Below are 25,137 nucleotides of genomic sequence, written 5' to 3'. Positions count from 1 at the left end.
AATGTTTTAGGAGGTTGAAGCCAGGCCTCACGGGGCTCCGCACCACTGTCTGGGATTGACTTCTCCCAGGTGGGGAAGAAGAGTCCGCAGGCATGGTGGTCCCCGTGGGGCTGACGATTCTGAACCCTGGGCTGGGATCTCTGTTCCTCACAGCGTTAGTTTGTGTGAATGCAGAGGAAGGCCATCGCAAGGTGGAGACGGGGTATTCAGGAGCGTGATCAGAAGGCCATTGCTGTTATGAAAAGGAGCTGCCGTGGACTCCGCCGGTCCATTTGCAGACACCGCGCCCAGGCAGGCCGTGTCGCTTCTCTTGTCCCGGCTCCCACAATCACTGTGTTCCTCCCCATGGCTGCCACTTACAGTCTATCTGTCTTCTGGCCTGTGACGCCTTCGGGACAAGGGGTACTCGTAGGGTGCAGAGAGTGGAAGCTCCATGCCAGGGCGTCAGGGCTGGGAGAGCTGCAGCCGGGGTTGAAAAGCGGCTCTCCTGCTCTCCGCTCCACGTGACCTTTGTGCTCGTCACCTGCTGGCGGGGAGACGGCAGCCGGCCTTTCCCTCCGAGGCGTGCCCGTGGACACGCATCACTAGAAGATTCACGTCTTCAGCCTCAGCCGTTGGGGGAGAAAAGAATATTCTAAAACCAGGAGGGTGTCAGGGACCCGTGGGCAGTGGGACCTGTGTAAATGGTAGCTCGTGGTTTTCGAGAACGCGGCTGCTCCTTCCTCTCTCAGTGCATTTATCGGACAGGTCTCACCCCATCCCACATGTTCAAATGAGACCGCCGCGCCGAGCGGTCCGGCAACAATAACAGGCCACCGTTTAGATCAGAGGCGCCTCTCCCTGCGAGCCCAGGCTCATCGGAGGGGTTGGGAGATCAAAAATAAGAACAGATTAAATATGTATTCTGTACCCGACATCTCTGTCATCTTTTCAGAAGCCCCGGTAGGAAAGTTCTTAATTTGTAGAGCAGGGAAAATCCAAACTCAGAAGAAGAAACCCCGCACACAGACATCAGCCATATTCATGGCCCTGGGGTGCCGGGCTTTTTGCAGAGTGGTGAGATCACCTGCATGGAAACAAGGGAACTGGGTGTTTTGTACAAAATTTATTATCTCCTAGAAATACAAAATCGGCATTGACCTTGACTCAAATCTAGACTGCAGGTTCCTCAGCCCCAACCACGTGGAGATGAGAGGACCTAGAGATAGAGAGGGATAGACAGCTGGGGGCAGGGGTGCCGTGGAGGCAGGTGGACGTAGAGACAGCTGGGGGCAGGGGTGCCATGGAGGCAGGTGGACGTAGAGACAGCTGGGGGCAGGGGTGCCGTGGAGGTGGGTGGACGTAGAGACAGCTGGGAGCAGGGGTGCCGTGGAGGCAGGTGGACGTAGAGACAGCTGGGGGCAGGCATGCCGTGGAGGTGGGTGGACGTAGAGACAGCTGGGGGCAGGGGTGCCGTGGAGGGGATGGACGGAGGGACAGCTGGGGGCAGGGGTGCTGTGGTGGTGGAAATGATGGTACAGGGGCAGATGTCCCTCCCTGAGCAATAGCAGGGGGAGGTGGGTAAGACTGAGACCCAGGGACAGGCACAGTTCAGACAGAGGTGGAGGCAGAGGGGCCAGAGATCCAGGCAGGAGGAACCACGTGTGCCCCAGTGGCCGGGCGCAGGCCCAGACCTGGGATGGATGGTCATACACAGTGTGTGGATCTAAGCAGACTGGCTTAGCCCCCTGGCCTGCTGGATACCATATTTTAGGATTTCTCATTTTAAATGTCACCAAGGACCACAGGCTGGAGGCCAGGTGTGAGCATCGGGGGACCTCCCTTTGCCAGCCCCTCCCTCTCTGACTCTGCTGTGTGACTTGTCCTCTGGCCATGGGCAGAGGGGGAGGAGCTGGCCCTGAACCCTCCCAGGCTGCACCCTGGGCCTTGCTAGGTGCTCTCCCTGCTCTCCACGTGCAGGGGTGGGAGGGGACGGCTGCGTTCCAGTGTACCTGTCATGGCGCGGCCTGAAGTCCGCCTGAAGCCCTGACAATCAGAGGGGTTGGCAATGCCACGTGGGGGCTTCGGGCTCCCGTTTGAGGCTCTTCCTACCGCAGGCGCCGTTGAAGTGGGTGCTCAGGTGTTCGCTCATCAACGTAGGTCAAACCTGAATGTCTCTGTGGGAAGAGCCCAGAGCATTTTCAGGTGGATTTGGCGCTCTGCTCAGTGCGTCTCCGGCTTCCCTGACTCGGCCAGGGCGCAGAGTGAAGGGGGGGATGTATTAGGTAGCCCCTGGGTGCAGGGTGTCCCACGAGCTCCTCTGATTCTGTTCCATAACTCTTAAGTACTGTTCATTTTAGAAACTAGGAAGCCAAACCCAGAGAGGCGAGGAAACTGCTGACATCATTCAGTTAATAAGTGGGGGTGCCTGGGGGCACGGTCGCTTGAGCATCCGACTCTGGGTTTCAGCTCAGGTCATGATCCTGGGGTCCTGAGATCGAGCCCCGTGTGGCGCTCCCTGCTCAGCGGGGAGTCTGCTTGAAGACTCTCTCCCTCTTCCCCTCCCCCTGCTCGCTCTCTCTCTCAAATAAATAAATATATCTTTAAAAAAATAAGTGGTGAGACACCTGGGTGGCTTACACGTCTGCCTTCTGCTCAGGTCATGATCTCAGGGTCCTGGGATCGAGCCCCATGTTGGGTTCCCTGCTCGCTCATCACTCATCGTGGAGTCTGCTTCTCCCTCTCCCTCTGCCCCCTCCTCCGTGCTCACACTCGTTCTCTCTCTCTTTCAAATAAATAAATAAAATCCTTAAAAAAAAATAAGTGGCTGGTGCTGGGATTTGAACCCGCATCCACCTGGCTCCTGGCCCCAGCAGAGCTGGTCCCTCATGCAGCAGGGTTCTGTCCTCGATAAGTGATCTCCTGTCACCGTCGTGGAATTCCTACTAAGTTTTGAACAAGGGGTCAGCATTTTCATTTTTCCCTGGGCCTTGAACCTGTGATGTTTCTGTCACGACTTGCCCCCTGCCTGCTCTGGTCTGGCTGGGGCCCGGCCGCCAGGGACGGTGAGAGGTGGGTGTGAGAAGGACGCTCGGGCTGTCTGATGGCTGTGGCTGTTTCTTCTGCAGACCTGTTGTGCTCAGCTCCTTCTTGAAGTGGAAAAATTCCACCCCAGAGACGATCCACGGCCTGAGCCCCATGCCCCTCACTTATAAAGCAAACAGGGTTTGAAAAGAAGTCTGGAGTAAAGGAGGGGATGCGAACCAGACTGTGAATCCCATGACAGGAACAGGACGAAATCAAATGTGCTGCGAAAGACTAATATCCTGGAGGGGAGGGGAGGGAAGGAGGGGAGAGGGATCGGTGATCGGGTTTCCTTTTGTGGAGATTTACTTAAAGATAAGGCATGACAGCCCCAGTGGGAAATGCTACTTTATTTTAAAGGAGTGTTGCTGGGGGCACCTGGGTGCTGCCGCCGGTTAAGCGTCCGACTCATGATTTCAGCTCAGGCTGTGATCTCAGGGTCGTGGAATCGAGCCCATTGTCGGGCTCCATGCTCAGCAGGGAGTCTGCTTGGGATTCTCTTCCTCTCTCTCCCTCTGCTCCCCCCCTCAAATAAATAAACAAATCTTTAAAACAAGAGAGCGAGAGTTGCTGTTGTATGTAGGCTATCCAATCCAATCCAATCCAATGGCAGCAGGGGTGGTCCTTGGAGGGAAAAGGAGGTGAGAGCTGCCACTTCTCTCTCACCTGCTGGGTGTCCGGTACTGGCTAGTGCCTGTCTACTGAAAGTCTCATTGAATTGTCTCATCAGCCCCATGAAACCGGGCTTGTCAACCCCATGTGCCCGGGAGACAGCTTGGCCCACCCTGCCCTGCTGGACCCTGGCCTAGCCTCTTCTTTTCAGGAGTCCCAGCCTCTCCCTGCCCCCCTAGTGGCTCAGGCCGTGTAGGCACCACTGTCCTAGACGCTCCCCTGCCACCTGGGGCTTGTTCCCAAAGGCAGCCCTGGCCCCAACAGGCTTCTAGGCCTGCTATTGTCCTCTCACACTTGACGCCTGGGTGGACCAGCCCCGTGACACTTGAATGGTGCAGGTCGACCAGCCCGCCTTGCTGGGACACATTCGATGTAGAATGTAACTGCGTGTGCGGTGAAATGCTGCAGACCCAATCAGTAGATAGCGGGGTTGACCGCAAATGGCTCACGTCGGACGAGGGCAGGATTACTGTGCAGTGACCGCCTCTGCTGTGTTTCTGGACAGCTCTTGCAGATTGGGGGCAGCAGGAGGCAAGAGTGGAAGGGTTGGGGAGTTGGGTGGACGTTCAGAGCAGCCCCTGCACCTGTTAACTGGTGAGACGATGCTCAGCCCCGAGGAGGCAGAGCGAGGAGGGGGCCACTGGCTCTCAGCCCGCGGTGATGCGTAGGCAAGACGGAGAGTGAGTCTCTTCTCCGTGAGCCTCGGGAGCGGGAGTGAGCGGGCCTGCAGGTGGCCCACGCATTCCTGGTGCGGAGCCAGCCGGCAACAGCCACCGAGGGCAGTAGACACGGGCCCTTCACTGCCACACCTGCTGGCTCCCCCAGAGCAGCCAGCGGCAGGATTGAAGCCTCCACGGATGGGTTGTTTCTTACAGCCCGATCGGGACAAAAACAAGCTGGGCAACAGGGAGCAGAGCAAGTACCTGTGGACAGGGCACCGTGCCGAGTGCATCCGTGCCAGGGACCCAGGGCACTCGTGAGAGGATGCTGGCGGTCAGCCTGGAGCAGTGGCCATTTGGATTGTCTTGTAAATTTAATTTACTTAGACTAAAAACAAAACAAAACAATTCACCCACTTTTCCTATGGCCCCACCCAGGGCAGCCGGCCTCCCTCCCTCCCTCCTTTCCTTCTCCCTCCTTCCCTCCTTCTTTCTTTCCTTCCTTCCTTCTTCCCTCCCTCCCTCCCTCCTCTCTTCCTCCCTGCCTCCCTCTTTCCTTCCCTCCTTCCCTCCCTTCCTTCCTTCCTTCCTTCCTTCCTTCCTTCCTTCCTTCCTTCCTTCTCTTCCTTCTCCTCCTTCTCTTCCTTCCTTCCTTCCTGATTCATGTATACGTGAGATCATAGTGTATTTGTACTTCTCTGTCTGACTTGTATCACTTAGCATAATGCCCTCAAGGTCCATCCATGTTGTCAGGAATCACAAGATTTCCTTTTTTCTTATGGCTGAGTAGTATTTCTGTGTGTGTGTGTGTGTGTGTGTGTGTGTGTGTGTGTGTGTGTATTTGTGTCCATTCATCCATCGATGGACGCTCAGGTTGCTTCCAGGTCTCGGCTCTTGTGGATAATGCTGCCGTGATATCTTTTCAAGTTAGTGTTTTTCCTTCCTTTGGATCAATACCCATAAGTGGAATTGCTGGATCGTGTGGTATTTCTATTCTGAATTTTCTGAAGAACCTTCATGCTTTCTCGTGGCTACACCAATTTACATTCTACCGGTAGTGTCAAGGATTCCCTTTCCTCCACATCCTCGCCAACACTTGTTATTTCTTGTCTTTTTGATACTAGCCATTCTGACAGGTGTGAGGCGATTTCCCGTTGTGGATTTGATTGGCATTCGCCTGATGATGAAGGATGGGGACCATCTCTTCACGCACCTGTTGGGCATCTGTACGTCTTCTTTGGATCAATGTCTGTTCAGATCCTCTGCTCATTTTCTAGTTGGATTGTTTGGGATTTTTTTTTCTGTTGAATTGTTTGAGTTCTTCAGATATTTTGGATATTAGCCCCCTATCAGGTGTAGCATTTGCAAGGTTTTTTTTTGTTTTGTTTTGTTTTTTTACCATTCCTTGGGTTGCCTTTTCCTTTTGGTGATGGTGTCCTTTGGTTTGATGTAGTCCCACTTGTTGATTTTTGCTTTTGTTGCTTTTACTTTGGTGTCAGATTCAAAAAGTCATCACCAAGATCTATGTCAAGAAGATTACTGACTATGTTATCTTCTAGGAATTTTATACTGTTGGGTCTTACGTTCAGGCTTTAATCAATTTTGAGTGAGTTTGTGTGTGTGGTATAAGATAGTGGTCCAGTTTCATAATTTTGCATGTGACCGTCCAGTTTTCCCAACACCATTTATTGAGGAGACTGTCCCTTCCCCAGGGTATATTCTTGGCTCCTTTGTTGCAAATTAACTGACCATATATGCATGGGTTTATTTCTGGGTTCTCTGTTCTGTCCCATTGATCCATATGTCTGTTTTTGTGCTGATACTATATTGTTTTAATTATTGTAGCTTTGTAATATAGTCTGAAATCAAGGAGCGCGATGCCTCCAGATTGTTCTTCTTTCTCAAGTTTGCTTCAGCGATTTGGGGTCTTTTGTGGTTCCACACAAATTTTAAGATTGTTTACTATATATTTTTTTTAAATGTCATTGGAATTTTGATAGGCATTGCATTAAACCTGTAGATTGCTTTGGGTCGTATGGACATTTGAACAATACTAATTCTTCTAATCCATGAGCATGGTATATCTTTCCATTTATTTGTGTCTTCCTCAACTTCTTTCTTTAACATCTTGTAGTTTTTAATAAGCAGGACTGTACACCACCTTGGTTGAATTTATTCCTAGTCGTTTTTATCTTTTGGGCAGAATTGTAAATGGGAATGTTTTCTTAATTTCTGTGATAGTTCATTATTGTTTTAGAAATGCAACAAGTTCTTGGGTATTTATTTTGTATCCTGCAACTCTACTGAATTCTCTTATTGGATTTAGCAGGGTTTTTTTTTTTTTTTTTGATTCAGTCTTTAGGGTTTTCTACATATAATATCATGTCATCTGTAGATAGTGAAAGATTTACTTCTTTCCCAACTTGGATGCCTTTAATTTCTTTATCTTGCCTAATTGCTCTGGCTAGGATTGCCAATACTGAAGTTGAATAAAAGTGTCGAGACTGGGCATCCTCGTTTTGTTCCTGATCTTAGAGGAAACGCTTTCAGCATTTCACCATGGAGGGTGGTATCAACTATGGACTTGTCCTATATGGCCTTTGTTATGTTGAGGTACGTTCCTTCTATACCCACTTTGTTGAGATACATTGTAGTAAGTGAGAAAAGCAAGAGAGAGGGTGGGAGATAATGTCATCTTGCTTAATACGAAACAAAACCAACCAACAGCAAAACAAGCCTTCCGTATGGAGCTGTGTGTTTGTGCGTGCAAGTATGTGAGCTCAGAGAAGGATCGGAGTGGGTTCTCCTTTGGACATTTAGTTGGGTTTGCTTGTCTGGATGTGGATGGAGGGGAGCTTTTGGGCGGAGGCAGAGGGGGTGATCGAATTTTATAGAACTTGTAGAAAGGGACTGGGGTGGAGGAGGGAGGGGAGCATAAGGAGGTCACCAGTCGCACCGCCCTTCACCAACTCACCTACAATAGTCGGTACATCAGGCTGGGGGGATTCACACCGTTTACGCTTCTGTTATATATGTAGGCGTCGCTCTGTGTAGGTTTCTACAGTGCACAAGTGTGATTTATATAATCAGAAATAAAACAACAACGTGAGGAAAACAGCAGTACTGTGCATTTGAGCTCTGAGGAGAAGCCCAAAGGATTGATATTTAAAAAAAAAAAAGGATAGAGAACATTGTAGAAAGAAGACAAAATGGAAAGGACAAAAAGGCTACCGTCCGTGGGGCCTGCGAGAAGGAATCATCAGGAAGCTGCATCCTGGGGAAGAGCATCGCGTGGACAGTGTGTCCTGTACTGTGAGCAGGACAGTGAAGGACCCCGGGACCGTGCTGGGCACACGCAACACACACGATGGCACATTGTGGGTCACTGCGAATTCCTCTGGGCACCACCCGTGTCAAAGCCCCAGCAGGAAATCAGCACAGTGGGAAGTACGCAGCACGGAGACAGGTGAGGCCGAGGGGCTCGCTGCCACCTCTCGGGAAGGGGGGTGAAGGGAGATGGTGGCTGTCCTGCGGCGGGGTCCAGGCCCCCCGGCAGGAGCCAGAAGCGGGCTGGGTCTGCAGGCAGGAGCTGGAGGCAGGGAGGAGGCCCGGCCTCGGCTGGAGACGTTACCGGAAGCAGAAGGGAGTAGGTTCTATGGGCTTCTACCTCCCTGCCTGATGCGTGTGTCCCAGGACCCAGGGCTCAGGGTGCGTCCTGGGTCTCGGGGCTCAGGGACAGACTCAGGAGGGAGCTGCCCGTGTGAGGAGGGAGCTGAACTGCCCTTCCAAACCACCGCCCTTGGCTTGGCAGTGGCCGTCCCTGCTTCAGGGACTGCGAAATTACGTCTCTCTAAATGTTCCTTTCTTTCTTTCTTTTTTTTTAAATTGCCATGACTGGAATAATCCCAGTTTATCTCCTCTTTCACCCTTGACGGTGAATTTAATTTAATAGGCTGTAACTGCGCTGCCTCTGATCTTTAAACGCCGTGTTTATTTGCCTTATTAGCGTGGACGCGATGTTGAGGGAAGTGCACAGATGTCTCGCAGCGTGGGGTTTCACCCAGAGGCCGGTCGTTGAGTGGCCTTGCCACGTCCACAGCCCCAGACCGAAACTGATGTGGACAGAAAGGCCTTCTGTTCCCCTGGGGCCGCAGGAGCCCGCCAAACTGTGGGAATGACAGGGGAGGTTGAGCAGATGGAAGGAGGCCAAGGCTGTCCCTACAGAATGTTCCAGAGCCCTGTCTGGGGGAGTTCTGCTAGAGGCCCCAAGACAGGACAGGTGCCCCTACCCGCCCCAGCTGTCAGCAGCTCGTGTGCATGTGTGGCGTCCTCCTGCTGCCCTCCCCCAGGAAGGCCTCTGGCCCTGTCCGTCACCAAGTTGGCGAGACCAGAAGTTGAAATCTGAAGTGTCCCAGCTTCACGACACAGTCCAGTTCCAGACCCCTGGAAGCCAGTACCCTAAGCAAGGAAGCCAGGGAGGAGCCATGTCAGGTTCTACGATCATCTGGCCCAGGAAAGGCTGCTGGGGTATCCTGCCTCAGGGCCTTTGCAGGTGCTCTTCTCGTTCTCAGACACCCACGTGGACTGACTCCTCAGTGCACTCCCGTCTCTGTTCCAGCGTCACCTCGGTGGGAGGACACCCTGTGCCACTCTGGAATAGCAGCCCCTTCCTCTGCCCCGTGTTCAGCGACTCCTAGCAAGCACCGCCTGACAAGAGACGTTTGTTGTGCTCACTTATTATCTGACCGCCCCCTACAGCATCGGCTCCCGGGGATCAGGAGCCCTGGCATCTGGTCACCCCCTCAGGAAGGGGGGGAGCCAGAACCAGTGTCCTGCTTTCCCCGTGGCCCCACAAATGGCCACACATTGTGCCTAGGCCATTCTGTCATGGGATGTCTCCTCTTGAGATGCTCTTGGGAGAAAGGGAATGGGAAAGGTGAAAGGGGAGAATGAAGGAGAAAATGGCTCCCACAGAAAATCAGAGACACGTGGAGAGAGAGAGACAGACCAAGAGACCTAAGGACTGAGCTGCCCTGTGGGAGACTCCCAGAGACAGAGAGAGATGGAGAAAGAATGCACGCAGAGATACCAACACGGAGAGACAGAGACAGAATCTGAGGTGCAGAAGAGGCCAGAGATCCATGCCCAGAGAGAGAGCGGGCCCCAGGCGCTGGGGCTGCAGACCCCGGCTGGGAGCGTCGGCCGGTGCCTCTGGCGGCTGGGCGCCGCCGGAACAGCCCGTTTCTTCATGTTGCTGAAACCCGAGCTCTTCTCCTTCACTCTGTCTGGAATCCCAGCGTCAGCTCTCTGCCGCTGCCCCAGATGCTCAGACGAAGAAAGTTCAGACGAGCTTCTGGCTGGCCCATTTCCAGTTAAGACTCTGTCCTCAGGAATAAAAATATCCCCTTCATGGAGAGGGAAAGAGAGAACTGACATCACCCTGGGGCCTGAATCGTCCATGCCGGCTGCGAGCAGGTCCCCGCGAGGTGGTGCGCTGCTGTCCAAGACACACAGCCTCCCCCGTGCGGGCAGCTCTGCGGGCCCCGCGGGCTCATCTGCACGCTTCCCGTGAAGAACGGCACAATGACATCCCAGTGTTTTTAAAATAGAAGTTGAGTCACATTCTGGAATCAAGCCAGTAACGGGCCCTGGGATCTAGGAGACGCAGTGATGGCATCAACAGGCAGTGGAGAGCATCTTCAAGGCTCACTCAGTCACTCATCAAACGTCTCCTGGGCTCCTGGTGGCAGAGCCTCCCCAGAGCATCTCTGTGTTCCCCTCTCAAAGCCCAGCCCAGGTCCAGACACGCAGCAGGTACCCGGGAATGTGTGGGGTAGGAGTTGGACGGATGGAAGGAAAGAGGGAAGAATGGGTGGCTGGATGGCAGACAGGTGGACGGTGGATTGGAGAATGGATGGATGGATGGACAGACAGACGGGCGGGTGGTGGATGGAAGAATGGATGGACGGACAGGTGGGTGGTGGATGGAAGAATGGTTGGATGGATGGATGGATGGATGGATGGATGGATAGTCACTGAGGGAAGCAGATGGGAAGTGTCAACCAGAAACAAGCCCAGAATACCACAAGGCACCACTCACTGGTCTATAGTGGGGACCCACAGGCTTGCCCCTTCCGTCACCCAGAACTCAGCTCCCTCAGACCCCATCATTACTGACATCGTCATACCCACCCCCTGGCTTTCCAAGGGCAGGACCTCTCCTCCTCCTCTCCCTTCCCTCCGAGACCCACTCAGGCCCGTGGTCACCATCCTCGTGCACGTTCCCGTGGAGGTGCAGCCCCTCCCCTGCTGATGGGCACTCACGCAGGTGTGAGCGGCAGCCACATCTCTATAAGGACAGGACCCCAGCTGCGGGGGGGCTCTTCTTCCAGCATCAGAACCTGTCCCATAGGCCCTGGCCCCTCAGTGATCGTGGGGCCTTGGTGGGGCCAGTTCAGGAGCTAGAGCCTCAAATTCTTCCTTTTCCTTGGTGGCTTCTCTGGCCCCCCGGCCGGCTGCGGTGAGGTGGGAGTGTGGGGAGAGCCTGTGGCGCCGTTCCTGGACCCAGGAGCCCCTCCGAGGACGAGAACCACCGCTTTCTCTGCAGGTAGATGGGGGAGGTCGTGGGCTGTGGGATCTGACACCTGCCTCTCCGCCTGTTTGCTGTGGGATTCTCAGCAAGTCACTGAACCTCTCTGAGCCTCGGCTTCCTCGTGTCTGCGACGGGGCCCTGTGTTCCCAGTGCGAGGGCACTTGGAGAAGTGGGACCTGCACTATAGTGCAAGTTGCATGACTTCTAAAAATGCTTTTGGTGGGGACGCAAGGAGGTTCTGGCTACCGCCTCCTAGCCAGTGCCTGACCAGAGTCCCATGCCCCAGCTCGCTGAGGTGGCTCCATGGGCAAACGCACCCCCAGAAGTTAGGCCACGGCCTCAGCTTGATTCTAGGAGTGACGTGCGCACAGAGGGTTGGTCTTCCTTCACGTGGCCCGGAGGTCAGGGTGTCCACTTGCCGCCCAGCCAAGTGTCCTGGGGCTGGTTCGACGCAGGGACCAGCAACACTGTCTGCCTGATGCTGGGAGAGGTCCTGCCTGTGGGGTGAGAGTCTCCGGCCCCCCGAGACCCCCACATGCTCCCGAGGAGACACGGATGGCAGTCTGGCCCGGCGCTCTGCTGTGCCCCCCACCCCGCCCCCGCCTCTCCCAGCACCTCGGACCTGCGGTCGGAAGAGTCAGTCCCGCGTGCTTGCTGAACGATGCTCCTTTGCGGAGAAGGGCTTGACTCATAATTTTCATGTGCTTAAAGGCATCTTGTCACTGTTGAACTCTCAAATGGGAATCTTAAGAATTGGGAGAAATATGTTCTGCCAATTTCCACCCGCTTTAGTTCTCTTGCCTGGAGAGCAAGGTGCACGAGGTTATTACGGGGTGCCCGTGGGTGGAGGCAGAGTGACAGGGCCTGTGCAGAGACCACATCAGCGGGGCGGGCGGGGGGGGGGGGCGGTTCTTGGCCGCATTTTCACTGTTGTTTGTGCCGTTTTGGAAATTGTTTGGGCATCATTCAGTTATTTCAGCAAATGTTCACCAACCGGCTGCAGGGGCTGGGAGCAGGGGACGCAGGAGTGGGGCCATGCCTTGAGGCTTCCACAGTGCTGCAGGGGCTTGGGACAGCCCAGGTGCACAGACCCGGCCACCATGATGTGCGCTTGACTTGTGACCCAGGTTACTGCAGCGGGCGTGGGGGAAGGGGGGCTCCCAGCAGGTGGGGCAGGCACTAGTGGGCGTCCCGCAGGGAGTGTGGAAGTTGAGCCTGGCTCACGCCTAACACAGAACTGCACGAGATCGTCAGCTATGGGGTCTTCGGGGCAGGGGTGGCTTCCCAGCATGGAGGGTAGCCAGACGCCAGTACTCTCCTCCCAGGAGCTGGTGTTCTAGACAGCGCATTCACAAGACACGTGTATATGTCAGGTGGCAATGTGTGCTATGGATAAGAGTCCCGCGGAAACGGGGCAGAGTCATGGGAGAGTGGCCTAGGACACCGTCCTCAGGGAGGGACATCTGAACCGAGCCTGGAGCACAGCGGGGAGTCAGTCCCTGTGCGTATCTGGGAAGGAGAACAGCATGTGCAAAGGCCCAAGACGGACCCCACACCCAGGCATCTCGTGGGCCACGGGGACAGGGCTTAAAACTCTTCACACATCCCAAATACTGCCAGCCAGGGTGCCTCACCTGAGCCCTGGGTCCAGCGTTTTTATTGCGGTTGGTCACGTAGCCCTGTGGCTGACTTCAGTCTCCCGCCCCTCCAGAAGTAAGGGATCCCAGCTGACCCAAGACCCTACTGCAGATCTCACTGTCCGCAGGCACTGGAGGGCTAGCTGGGGGCCTCCGGTGAGCAAAGGCACGCTTAACAGGTGGGACCTGCCAAGGGTTTAGAGGTGACCTTCCAGGTGCCAGTCAAGGGTCTAACCTTTCTTTGAAGTGTGCAGAGTTCACACAAGCCAGAACCACTGAGTTGACTTACTGCGCAGCTGCTGAACACCTTCTGCTCGGAGGAGGAGGAAGAGGGGGAGGGGAGAAGGAGGTGGAGGAGGAGGAGGGGGGGGGAGGAGGAGGAGGAGGAGGAGGGGGTGGGGAGAAGGAGGGGGAGGGGAAGGAGGAGGAGGGGGAAGGGGTAGGGAGGAGGGGGAGGGGAAGGAGGAGGAGGGGGAGGGGGTAGGGAGGAGGAGGGGGAGGGGGGTAGGGAGGGGGAGGGGGAGGGGAAGGAGGAGGAGGAGGAGGGGGTGGGGAGAAGGAGGAGGAGGAGGGGGGTGGGGAGGAGGAGGAGGAGAAGGAAGGTGCTCCCTGTATTCTGGGCCAGTTGCTGTGCTGGGAGGTTTATGTCTATCATTTCATTTAACACTTGCGATGACCCTGGGTGGAAGGTGTATCCCCATCGTACAGAAGGTCAATAAGTCAAGTGACCAGCTCAAGGTCACACAGCCTGTGGTCTCACCTGCCGCCTGAGGGTGATGTGGGCCATGGCTGCAGGCCACACTCTTTGGAATGATGCTTTAAGCCTGGGGGTGTCTCGTAGGAGATTGGCTGGGAGAAGTTGTGGCCCTTGTTGGGGCTGGCCACCTGCTTGGCCTAGCAGGGGCTCTGGAGGAGGCTGAGAGAGCTCTGCAGGGTCCGCTGGGCACCCTCGGAGAGCCACACCCTTGTCAGAGCTGAAGCCTCGGCCCCCAGCGCCCTCTCCCCTGGACACCTGGTGCGGTGGGCTGGGTAGGTTGACCAGGTGGCCCTGGAGCTGCCTCCTCTGGCAGCTGAAAGACGGGTGTGTGCGTGGCTGTCTGTCTGTCCTGTCGTTCCCCACAGGCTGCAGGCAGATGCCGCCGCTGCTGCAGACAGCCTGTGCTCTGCAGACATGGCCTTTATTGTTTGTTTGTTTTCAGTCTCCAGAAACATTCACCTGACGTCTTTGGCACTGGCTTGTTCTGAGGGCTTTGGTTCTGTTTCATCTTGATGGTGGGTTGGAGTGAGGAGTGATGGTGACCTATGCCCTCCAGCTGTCCGCTGAAGACAACCTGGAGTATTCTGGACACAGAAGCTCTGCTTGGGGCCAGGAGTCCTCAGTCAAAGTCATGCCTTGGGCTGCTAGGCTGCTGTGTGACTTTGAGCCAGTGACTGCCCTTTTCTGGGCCTGTGTCCTTTCCATCAAAGGGGTGTGGGGGAGCCTGGAGGTCTCGGGCCCACGTGGCTCTCACAGTGGCCTGCGGCAGGCTCTGGAGGACCAGCTTGTGGGCTCCTTTGTGCGGTCCTTCCATGACATTCACTGACCCTTGCTTCCTGCTGGGCCTTGGGTGAGGGGCTGGCCAGAGAGCTGGTCAGACAGTCCTGGCCTGGAGGGCCCCTCAGGGGGATCAGGGGAACAGGGGTCACAGGCAGCCGTGGGCGGGCAGCAGAGCAGCAAGGAGACTGCGTGGTGGGTTGGGGGTGGGGAGTCAGCAGTGCTGTGCCTCCTGTCTTCACCCTGCGAGGCTCTGCCCTGAGCGAGCCAGGCTCTCGTCTCAGCCCCGCCTCCCTCCCACGCAGGTGGGTTGCTGACAACACCCCTCCCTGTGTGCCTTCCTTGGCCTGCCCGCCGGCCCACTCTTGTCAGGGCCTCTGCGTTGAAACTGAAGGTGTTGGGGACCCACTGGAAGTGGTTCTGAGAGAGCTTCGCATCATTTGGGAGAAGCAGAACCTCGCTTAGGTTGAAGGAGCAGAGAACTTGGGTCTCTGGCCAGCACCAGCTGCAGGCTCTCTTAGCTGGAAAAGGCAGGTGACCTGGTGCCCTGATCCTTGGTGGAGGCCCCTTCCTGTGTGCAGGTGAGTTTCAGGGCCCCGCAGGATGCATGAGCGTGGAAGAGGCTGCTTCCCCAGCAAGGAACTGGGGCACACACCCCCGCCCTCAGCTGCACCCTGAAGGGAAAGTTCCCGACTCACAGGAGACCTCCATCTTCTCCGGGTGGGCCTGGCTCCCTCTGCGCCCCCACCCCCTGCCAGAGTTGTGGGCGCAGGTGGGAGACGGCTCTCCTCTCACACCGTCCCGTCTGGGAAGTGGCTGATGGCAAGGCGCGGGGTCGCACGTGCCGGGGCAGAGCTCACAGGTGGGGGCCAGGCTGCCGCGGCCACCTCAGCTCTTGTGCTCCAGGCCTCAGTCTCCTGCTCTGGAAAATGGGATGGTGCTACTCGTCCCCACGTGTTGGGAGGATTAACTGAGCTCGTACGTGCAAAGTACTTTGTTAGCATGGAACCTGACATGTGGGGAAATACCAATGATGTGTTCTTGTCACCAGTGCTATTATTGCCCCTGCCATCACAGACAAGTTCAGTCTCAGAGATAAGGACCGACTCAGCCAAGGTCCAAAATTGGGAAAGGATGCAGGGGTCTGCAAGCCCAGACCGCTCAACCTCAGCCCAGAGACTGTGTCTTTAGGGACACAGTTTGGAAATGGAAGTCTCTAGGCCGTTGGCTTAACTATTCAGTTTTGTCATTGCCATCAACCTTTGTTTCTATTCCAGGAACTTTTTGCCATAAAAAAGATTTTTTTCAATCACATATCCCCAGTTTTATGCCTTAAAAAGTTCTTTGACGTTTACTGAGATGGAGAGCTGTTTGTGTTGTGTCTTATTTCTTACTTAATTTCTGTACTTTGGATTAAAATATTCCTTGTAACATTTAAAAATAGAATTCCCTCCCAGCTCGCCCGGATCTCATCTGCTAATGTCTCTTCGCATTCATTCTTCTTTAAGATGCTTAATATATCATTCGGGCTGCCTCTGGCAGAAACTGAGTGTAGCCAACAGTCATTCAAAAAATCAATTTAGAGCGTCAGATTCTATAATCTGACGCATTGGCATAGGAAAGTGTTACCATTTTGTGCCAGGACCCCCTAAGAATAAATGAGGCCCCTCGTTCTTAAGATATCAAGTTGTAAGATTTTTCTCAGATCTGAAGACACATTTTTTAAATACCACATGGAAGCTTCGAGCTTCACAGAGGAGCCCCGCTCCTGGGACATCACCCTCGGGAATAATCCGGGATGTGTTCAAGTAATGAAGACGTTGTTGATGATGGGCAGAGGGGCTCGGAGTAGCAATCCGTGGAAAAAAGTGAATTTCCAAAGCGCTCGGCATGTAGGAGGTACTCGGTGTTTGTGGAACTGCCTGGCATAGTTCGGCCTGAGGAATGGCCCATCAGTAATGCCACAGGGCCTGGATGGAGTGCCACGTGGCCTGGATGGAGTGCCACGTGGCCTGGTTGGGGCGTTGTGCAGCCAACAGGAAATGCCGACCATCCTTAGAACGGAATTTTGTGTCCGTGGTGTTGCCCCACGACTGGTGTGATCACATTTGGACGAGGGCTGGACGGGCAGGATAAAGGGGCCCCGTCAATGGTTCAAGCAGAAGGTTCTTTTCTTGCTACTGTTGTAGCCACTTCCTGTTATTTTTATCCTATTATCTTTAAGTGATTCCAAGAAGAGTGGAGGATGTCTTGGCATATCGAGAAAGGAAATTTCATTGTCAGTGAATTGGTAAACTTCTGGAATTTTCCTAGGGATAGATTCCAGGTCCCAAGGGGAGCCTAAGCTGGCACAGCCCCCAGAGCCAAGCCCGGACCCTCTGACGTGGCAGCTCACAGCCCCCGCCGCACCGAGATACTTCATGCCGTGGCGTCGCTGACCCTCTTCCTTGATGAGGCGGTGGCCAGGTTGGACAGCTTTTCAGAGCCGCGTTATCTGGCCGGCAGCAAGTCTTTGTGTGTTATGATTTGTCCTATTCTATTTGGATGTTTTCTATTTGAAATGACATTTCTGGGCTTCAGCCGGGCTTGGCATTCTCCCAAGTCAGTTGGTTCCCTGGGAGAATGCCTGCGTCAGCGAGCTTCACCCTGGGCCCTGGCAGAGGGAGGTTGGCCGTGGGCAGGGCCTGGTCCTGGCCAGTGACTGCCCGCCCCGTTCCTAGCAGGTGCTCCTATGTCATTCCCGACAGAGTCCGGGTGCCCCATGCTGCCTGCCCGGCCCCTCCACACACCCACCACGTCGGGATCATCAGAGAATCACCTCTTCTGGGCATAAACCCAGCCCCTCCTGTCCCTCCCACCAGGTACAACTTCCTCAGTTAACCCAGAAGACACAGTGATGTCCTTTCTGGTCCCTGGCTTGCTTCTCAGGAAACCACACCTGGTTACCAGTCCCAGCGGCGGCCTGTCACCTGCAGCCTTTGGGACGAAGGACACCTCCCCTCCCCACACCTGCCGCTGCTATGGCCCCGCCTGCTCCCAGCCTGTGGCCTGGGTTGGGGGTGGCTTGGTCACCTGCCTTGGCCGCTGGAAGCGTGCCCAGCTGAGGGCTTGCAGAACGGCTGTAAAAGCAGGAACATCTGCGGGAGGTTGATGGGGTCTCATGTGCCAAGATAAGCAGCAGGCAGCCCTGCCCCTGTCAGGTGACCATGGGGCCCTTCCAGGGACACAGGCCTCATTTAGCCCTGATGGTTAGAAACCAGTTCTAAAGACTCCCCCGCCCCCCTCAGTTGGAAAGAGAGCTATTGCAGAGGTCCTACCTTGTGCCATGCTAAAACCTCCAGAAATAAAACCAGCCTGAGCCATGGTGTCCCACGTCCCCTTCCTTTCCATGGAGCCGGAAGCCGGTCGAAGGTGTGTGCGTGATTGAGACCTGGGGTCGCCTAGAGCCTGGCTTCGTCCTTGATGAGCCCCAGCAAATGACCACCTCTTTGACTCTGTTTCCTTGTTTGCACTGAGAGTCACTGGCCGGAAGGAGATTAGATAAAGGGGGAGCCACCAAGTGTCTTCACCTGGGGGCGCATGGCCTGGCCGGGACGGAGGCTGCAGCGTGTTACCTCTGTCTCCTCTGGAGTCCTCTGTCTGAGGCTGTAGGCCTCAGCCACTGTCGCCTCTGCCTGGAATTTGGGCCTTGATTCCTTCCCTGTCACTGCACCGGGCACCCAGCTCCCCTGACCAGTGCTCAGGGCCGACGGCCAGGGGGTTCTCCCTGAAATGCCTGCTCCCCTTTGTCTGGGGCCCTCTTCCTCCTCCTCCCCCTCTCAGCTCCCCCAGATTCTCTGTGCAGCCCCCCAGACCCCACAGGCACTCTTACAGACTTCCTCAGGCTTCTGTAAGAGCACACACACCTACCTTTTCAGAGCTCTGTGCAGGCTTCTAGCACTTTCTCTGGGCTCCATGGGAGCAGCCAACACTCCAGGCTCTGAGAATTCGTAGAAGCTACTCTAGGCCTGAGAAGTTCATCTTCAGGCTGCATTTCTGTGGTCCTTTGGCTCGTACTTCAGCCCCCCACCCTGGATATTGGTCCCCAAAGGCAGCACCATGTCTGTTCTACAGAGATGTGTCAGGGGCATCGCTCATTCAGAGTGGATGGGGTACAGCACAGAACAGGGTCTTAGAGCCCCCCCCCACCCCCTTAACTCCTTTGCTGCTGGCCTGTGAGGAGGTCTTAGGAGGGTTGGCATGCAGGACGAGGGGCCCAGGAAGCAGGGGGGCGCTCCTGGGGTCGGGGGCAGTGCCTGGTCACTAACTGGTGCGGAATCATTGCAAGATCTGAGCAGCTGGTACAGCCCGGCTGCTAGAGGCTGGCTAGTAGCTGGCACTGCCCGCTGCCGAAGCCCCCAGCACCCGCGTCTCATGCCACGCCTAGCACAGAGCCTGCATGCAGCAGGTGCTCAGGAAACGTTTGTTGAGAGGACCTCTTGAACTGAGGCCATTCACTTGCTTTTTTTGTAAAGATTTTATTTGCAAGAGAGTGAGCGAGAGAGCGCGTGCAAGACAGGGAGAGAGAGCACAGGAGCAGAGGGGAGGAGCAGAGGGAGAGGGAGAAGCAGGCTCCCTGCTGAGCTGATGCGGGACTCGATTCCAGGACCCTGGGACCATGACCTGAGCCAGAGGCAGACACTTGAGGACTGAGCCGCCCAGGGCGCCTGAGGGCATTCACTTATGTCAGGAACTTTAGAGGATAACACGGGGCTTCCCTGGAAAGGACGTGATCCTCATTATGGAGAAACGAACGCAGGTGGCCAGGATCCAGCCTGAGCAGAAGGTCCTGTGAGCTGCCTTGGTAATCTCCCAGGCCACGCACCAATGCCCATCCCTAAGGTGTTGGGGGAGCTGCCTGGCCCAGCTTCGTTCTGGAGAGTTCCGCCAGTGAGCGTCACAACAGCTGACACATGTGGGAGCAGAGGATCAGCAGTGCCGGGGTGGGGAGGGGGGACCACACGTGGAAGGGCTGGGTGGGAGATCCGGCTCGTGGGACAGTCTGCGAGAGGTGGGCTCCGGCACCGTGTGGCCGTGGGGACACCAGCCCTCCTGGCCTGCTGGGAGCACAGACGGGCAGGCGTAAAGCGGCAATGAGTTGAAAGTACAGTGAGAACCGGAGATCACAGTGGCCCCCCGACTGGGACGGGCTGCCGTCCGTGTCCAACCGCTGACCGTTAGCGAGCGCCGCCCACCAGGCTCCACCAGAGAAATGGAGTCAGAAAGTCCAGCCACGTTGGGGGGGGGGGGGAGGCGCCATGCCACATGAACACCTCGGGGGACATCACTGCACCGCTCAGGGGACAGCCTGGGTTTTCTGTAGTTGCTGTGTGATTAAGTACAAAGAAGTCACTTCCTACTCCCTGAGCCTCGGTCTCCTCATCTGTAAAATGGGAAGGCAGGCTCGTGTTTGAATGTGGTCTTCCTGTGTCAGTGAGTCTGGCGTCTTTCCTGAGCGTGGCGTCCAGCGCGTGGTGAGCATGTTGTTTCACTAACCGCCCCCTCCCCCGGGGCCTTTCACGTCCGAGGGGCCCACTCTCCAGAGCCCACCCAGCGGCTGCAGCGGAATGGGGTGACCTCCGCCCCACAATGCTGTGCTCCCCCTTCACATTCAAAATCTCAAGCCACATTCTGGAATTTTCTTGAATGACTTGAGCAGCCTGAGGAGCGCCCCACGCTGCTCCAGTTCTCTTCCGCTGATCCCGAGTCCGTGCATGAACAGACCCGGGAAGGGCATCAGAGCCTACCGTCAGTGGGTCCCACGAGCGGTCAGTGCCCGAGGACCAGAACGGCGGCTCCGTGTCTGTTCCTTCTCAGCGCACAGCCAGATGCCGTGCGCGGCTGGAATCCCGCCAAAGCTCAGACCCACGTCAGCTGGTCTGTGCCTCTCATGTGTCACCTTGTCTGGTGGGGGAGCCCACAGTGGGTGCCTGGGTCCCCGTACAACTCTGGACAAGTCCCTTTCCTGGCCAGGCCTCAGTTTCCCCATGGGTCAAGTGCAGGTGGTCATTCGGACCCTCTGGACTGGCTACGGGGGTCTCCTTGACATGCCCGGCTAACCGTCAGCGTCCTCAGCGTCTGGGCAGCCGCGCCCCGCAGACTCTCAGCCCGGGGCGCGTGGTGGCCTGGTGAGGCCGGAGAAGGACCCGGAGGCAGCGATCGAGACATGGGTTTACCGGGGGAGCTGACGTACAGGGAGTCTGGGAGTGGCTGACCGGACAGAGCTTCCGCCGCTGGGGTCGCGCAGCACCCCAGGGCAGCTTAAGCCAGCCAGCGTCAGCGGCCTTTCCCTCCTTGTGCGGCCGGCATTTCCAGGGAGATTGGGGCCTGCCACCTGGACGCGCTCTGGTATTAGGGAGATGCTCTGGGTTGGCACCCCTGGAGCCCCCAACCTTGAACACTGAACGACACAGTTCATGGCATATGCCGCGGGGTGGGACTCTGGAGGGACGGCAGGATCCCTCCGTTCTCAAGACGGCGACCGGCGGGCACGTGGGCTGTGCTCGCACACACTTGCCGTCCAGCCTCATGCTCTCGGAGCACGCAGCCGTGTCCACGCATACCTGCACCTTCCACCAGAGCAGGCTCCATGTGGGGTGGCTGTGACAGCTTCCGCCAGGTGACAGAGAGGCAGGGACTGCCCCTGCCATGGCCGCGAGCCTACCTCGTGCTCTCTTTCCTCACACTCTCTAATCCCACGCAGGTGTGTGACATCAGTGTCATCAGCCCCTTTTACGGATAAAGCGCATGTCACAGAGTCCGGGCCTCCCCCGGGGCCGTGCACCTGTGGGAGCACCAGCCACACAGGTGGGCTCCCCCTTTCACACCTGCAGTGGTTTTCCAAGCCAGCAGAGTAGGGGGAGATGGGTGGAAGGTAGGGGTTCATCTGCACGACGGGGAGGGGCAGGAGCGGAACATATGGCCCTGCCAATGAAATAATTACAGAGCATGAAAATGGCTCAATTAAATCATTTTTAAAAAATCGAATATGTACAAACACTCAGCAATTAAGCAGCCGATTTGCAAAGAGCGACTTTCCAACTGAGCTTGCCTTTCCTGTTTCTGTGTGCCCAGTTTTAGAGCCTGGTTTTTTATTTTTAATTTGAATAAATGCAGATTGAAATAATCACTCTCTGTGCTTCCAGATGCCCTTAAGGAGAACTTGGAGGTGGTAGGGGTGCAGAGCGCGCTGGGGAAGGTCACCCCGGGGGAGGGCCAGCTTGGAGGGGCTCAGGGGTCGCTGGCGCAGCTCGGGAGGGGCATGCGGGGGTAGAGTCACTGAGGCTGCTGCTGCCAGTGCCCAGCCACGATCGCATCCAATCCCCACATTTTTGATGGGACACTGTTGTTGCCCAGAGAGGGAAACCAGCTCACCTGAGGTCACACAGCCTGCCAGTCTGATAGCATAGCACCTCCATAGGAACCCGGTAAGCATTTATTGAGCACTAACTGTGTGCCTGGCCTGTGGTTTCTTGCATGATCCTGGTGACCACCGTCCTCACTACAGACTTCAGGAAGAGGCAGCGTCAAGTTCAGAGTTGGTGGGAGGTGACCAGCCCTTGCTGACCAGCTGGGCGCTGAAGCCAGTCAGCCTGTATTTCCTGGACTTAGTCACGGTGATAAATTCCATTCTTGTCCCCCGCCTGCACTGGGGGTCCACCAAGAGACAGGCCGGGGCCCCGCAGTCAGAGAGGTGGGGATCCGGCGGGAGCCAGGCCAGCCCATCGCGAGGCGAGCCAGTCAGGCCATTGACTGTTGGCCTTGGCGGTCGGCATTCTTGCACGCGGAGTGTCAGGAGCCCAACTGCTGCATCCAGGCACCTGGCATGAAGCTGGCAGCTGGCGGACATTCAGCCAGCGTGGGGAGCGATCAGAGGGACATGGACGGGGACGGATACCCATCACTAGGGTCACGCTCAGCACCTCAATCTCCCCTGTGCTCTCGTCCCGTTTCCCACAGTCTGAAGAAACTTTGCCCTGAAGCCTGTGCCCCTGAGTCCCAGCCACGCCCCAAACTCTTCCTGGGTGCACAGTGAAGGGAGGGGGCTGACTCCAGAGGAAGGGGGCGTGACAGTGGATGGGAGGTGGGGGGTGCCCTTTGAAGCTGGAAGAGGGGCCGCCAGCCAAGGAGAGTGGGCCCCTCTAGAAGCCAGGAAGGTGAAGATAGGGGCTTCCCTAGAGCTCCCAGGTGGGGCAGATGCCTCGATTTGAGCCATAAGACCTATTTTGAACTTTCAGCCTCCCAAACGGCAAGATAATGGATCTGTCCTGTGTTAAGCCACTCAGTTTGGGGTGATGTGCCCACCAGTCCTCGGCAAAGCCCGCCGGCCTCTCCCAGCCTCCCCCTCCTCGTTGTGGACGGCTGGGAGATGGACAGGGATGGCGAGGGGGGCATGCTGGCACCGAACACGAACGATCCTGCAGGAAGAGTTGGCAGGGTGGGGTCGATGGTTAGATGGGCAGTGGGGACAGCTGGGGGCAGGGGAGTTGAGGGTGGCCCTGAGTCGACGTCCCCCTGAGAGTCTCCCAAGTTTCTCTGGACATGTTCATCAGCATCACTGCTTACCTGAACCACGGGTCTGCTCTCTCTATGTCTCACCAGCCAGCCTGTCGTCCCCCTGGGGCAGGACAGACAGGAGGAAGTGACCGGCACACAGTGGGTATCCCATAAACACACGTGCCATGAACAAACTTGACCCAGGGAAGACATTTGAATTCCCACTTGGAGCATGGAGCTGGAAACTTGAAGGGGCTAAACAAATATTGGACGAAGGAGTGAGTGAATGAGTGAGTGAACTGAGGGCCCCAGCCTCCAGCAAGAGGCCTGGAATTTGGGGCTTATGGCTAATTGGGGAATTGGATTTGCATCGTCCTGCAGGGTGAGGAGTTCCTGATGCCTCAGTAGCTGGTAGCAGTGACAGACTGGTTCAGACAGATCTCTCCTTCCCTGTCCCAGGAGGAGGAGGGAGAGCTAGCCTGTCCTCAGGGCCTTCACACCTGCTGTTCCTTCTACCTGGAAGGTTGTGTTAGTTTCCTAGGGTCACTGTGACAAAGTACCACACACTGGCTAGCCTGAAACGATGTAAATTTATTGTCCGTAGTCTGGAGGCTGGAAGTCCAGGGTGAAGGTGTTGGCAGGTTGGTTTCTTCTGGAGGCTCTTGGGGAGAGTCTGTCCTGGGCCTGTCTCCCAGCCTTTGGCTGTGGCCGGCCATCCTTGGCATCCCTTGTCTGCCTGCACCTTCACGTGGCACTCTCCCTGTCTGTCTTTGTGTCCCTGGGTCCAAATTCCCCTCCTCTTATGACACCAGTCATTGGATCAGGGCCTGCCCTACTCCAGTATGACCTCCTCATAACTTAAATTACATCCGCAAAGCCCCTGTTTGCAAATAAGGTCACATTCACAGATTCTGGATGGACACAAATTTTGGGGGGACATTACTTAGCCAGGTACAAATGCCTTTCCCCCAGCTAGGCACATACTCTCTTCCTTACTGTCTCTGCCGAAACATCACTGTGTCCGAGGGGCCTTACCTGCCTCTCTGAGACGCAGTCCCACCGACCCCTCCAGCCCAGCCCTGATCACACCTGATGCTGTTATATTTTATCGCTTTCACCCCCCCACCCAGACCTGCTCCACCTGCAGGCCCACACTAGCAGGAGCCCTGGAGTGAGCAGCTGTGAGCAGGCCCCTATGACCGGGAGGGGGGATGGGGGGGAAGGGAGGCCGGATCCTGGGGCAGCACCCAGGCTGAGGCAGGTAGGTGTCAGGGATAGAAGGAACAGCTGGATGGTAAAGTATCTGGGAGACAGAATCCACGGGCAGGTCTTAGACTCAGCTTGCTGGGTGGAGGTAGGGACAGCAGAGGGGCCAAGAGGCTCAGAGGACCTTCCATACATCAAGCTCGGAAACACAGCCATTGGTTTCCTAGGAGACTCGAATTCCCTTGGTCTCTGCATCACTCCTCTGCTAATGGGCGTCTGGCTCCCTCCTTCCCAAAGCAAATCAATTCTCTAAGGTTTGGAGACTAAGTGCATCCCTCATCATCCCTCCAGGACAGCCTTCTTGGTTCGCTGGAGCAGGGCCTCCCTGGGGAGGCCAAGGGCAGTCAAGGACCCACCTCGGGGAGGGAGCTGGCCCCCACCTGACCCCCCTGGGAGTCAGGGGGCAGGGATGACTCTCTGTCCTGGTCTGGGAAGGGTCTTATGGCTCTGAGGCTGGTGAGGGACCTGGCCTCCGGGGACAGTTGGACAGGTGGACCTGTCCACCGGGCGCCCAAGACAATGAACACAGCCCCTCTTCTCGGAGCTTCAGTTTCTCTTGAAGATTTGGGGAGGAAGTGTATGTGTGCGGAAAGCAGTAAAGGTGTGTTGTCAAAGGCAATGGACACGTGCCAGTGGGGTAGGCATGCATGCCGCGCAGCCCCAGGCTGGCGCCCAGGCCCCGACAACACCGGGCCAGCCGAGAAACACCTGCCTCGCCCAGCCCCCAGAGGGGGAAGGTGCTGCTGGCGCCTGAGGACAGGGTTCCAGCTGACTGCCCCCACCCCGTGTGAGCTGGAACTCCCACCCACGGCCCTGGGGCTTGGCTCCTGCAGGCAGCTCTCGGCTGTGACGACACAGAAGGTGGTCACAGGGAGGCCCAGGCCCGAGGGGTTCCCGCTGCTGGCCCTGTGCCCTCAGTGGGTTGACTCTCCTGACCGTCAGAAGATGGGGACGCTCAGGGACAGCCCTGACACCCAACATCCTGGAGTCCCGCCCTCGGGCTCGCAGCCAGCCTGGCTCTGCAGTCACAGCCCTGTTAATGGGGTGATAATAAGGAGCATTGATTTCAGGGTCACAGAGTTTTTAAGCTTCAACGTGGAATTAATTCCATGTCCCGCTGTATCAGTTGCTTCCAAACCACAGATGTGAAATCGCCCTGATGACCTCTCCCTCTCTCGC

The 25,137-nt window shown here is 56.3% G+C and overlaps 1 protein-coding gene across 1 annotated transcript in view; it reads left to right on the top strand.

The window, feature by feature from the left end:
* The window catches only part of SORCS2 (sortilin related VPS10 domain containing receptor 2), a 449,678-nt gene that overhangs the window by 249,889 nt on the left and 174,652 nt on the right, over positions 1–25,137 (top strand). The gene's annotated exons all lie outside the window — the stretch shown is intronic.

This window comes from Ursus arctos, unplaced genomic scaffold (genome assembly GCF_023065955.2).
Source record: "Ursus arctos isolate Adak ecotype North America unplaced genomic scaffold, UrsArc2.0 scaffold_9, whole genome shotgun sequence".
NCBI classification, from domain to species: Eukaryota; Metazoa; Chordata; class Mammalia; order Carnivora; family Ursidae; genus Ursus; species Ursus arctos.
Note: the sequence above shows the minus strand (reverse complement) of the source record. Positions and strands in the feature narration are given on the sequence as shown.